Source organism: Notothenia coriiceps, unplaced genomic scaffold, assembly GCF_000735185.1.
Source record: "Notothenia coriiceps isolate Sejong01 unplaced genomic scaffold, NC01 NC01_scaffold00022447, whole genome shotgun sequence".
Classification (NCBI taxonomy): Eukaryota; Metazoa; Chordata; class Actinopteri; order Perciformes; family Nototheniidae; genus Notothenia; species Notothenia coriiceps.
The window spans coordinates 98,553-99,666 of NW_011355148.1; positions in this window are offsets into that span (position 1 = coordinate 98,553).

Genomic DNA, 1,114 nt, shown 5'->3' on the forward strand with positions numbered 1-1,114 from the left:
GTTTCAGGAAGAAAGATTAGCTCACTTTTTGTCCTGATCCCCTCATTACTTCAGCCCGTCCTACCACCTGTCCTCTGGACCCTATCCCTTCAAACCTCCTTCAGACTATCGCTCCTGATATTCGACCGTTTCTCACCCATTTCATCAACACTTCTCTAACTTCTGGTCACTTTCCAAACAGTCTTAAGGAGGCAAGGGTAAACCCTCTCCTAAAGAAACCCACTCTTAACCCCTCTGATGTTATAAACTACAGGCCTGTCTCTCTCCTCCCATTCCTGTCTAAAACACTTGAACGCGCTGTCTTTAAACAACTCTCCTGTTATCTCCATCAGAACAACCTTCTGGATCTGCACCAGTCTGGTTTCAAGGCAGGTCACTCAACAGAAACTGCCCTCCTTGCTGTCTCTGAGGAACTACACACTGCTAAAGCAGCATCCCTCTCCTCTGTCATCATCCTTCTGGACCTGTCTGCTTCATTCGACATGGTGAACCATCAGATCCTCCTTCGCACTCTCCAAGAACTTGGAGTTTCAGGCTCTGCACTTTCCCTCCTCACCTCATACCTCAAAGACCGTACTGAACTGCTTTTCCTTCCAGAAAAAGATTGTCCCACTCTTGACTTAACAATCAACATCGGCACCTCTGTAGTTTCCCCGACTCAGACTGCAAGGAATCTGGGTGTGATCCTAGATAACAAACTGTCCTTCACTGCAAACATCGCTGCTACAACCCGCTGCTGCAGATACATGCTTTACAACATCAGGAGGATACGTCCCCACCTGACCCAGAAAGTGACGGAGGTTCTGGCCCAGGCTCTCGTCATCTCACGCCTAGACTACTGCAACTCCCTCCTGAATGGTCTACCTGCATGTGCCATCCGACCTCTGCAGCTCATCCAGAATGCAGCGGCTCGTCTGGTCTTCAACCTTCCTACATTTTCCCACACCACGCCGCTCCTCCGCTCCCTTCACTGGATTCCGGTAACTGCTAGAATCCACTTCAAGACACTGGTACTTGCGTACCATGCTGCGAATGGATCTGGCCATTCCTACATCCAGGACATGGTTAAACTGTACACCCCAGCACGTGCACTCCGCTCTGCATCAGCCAAACA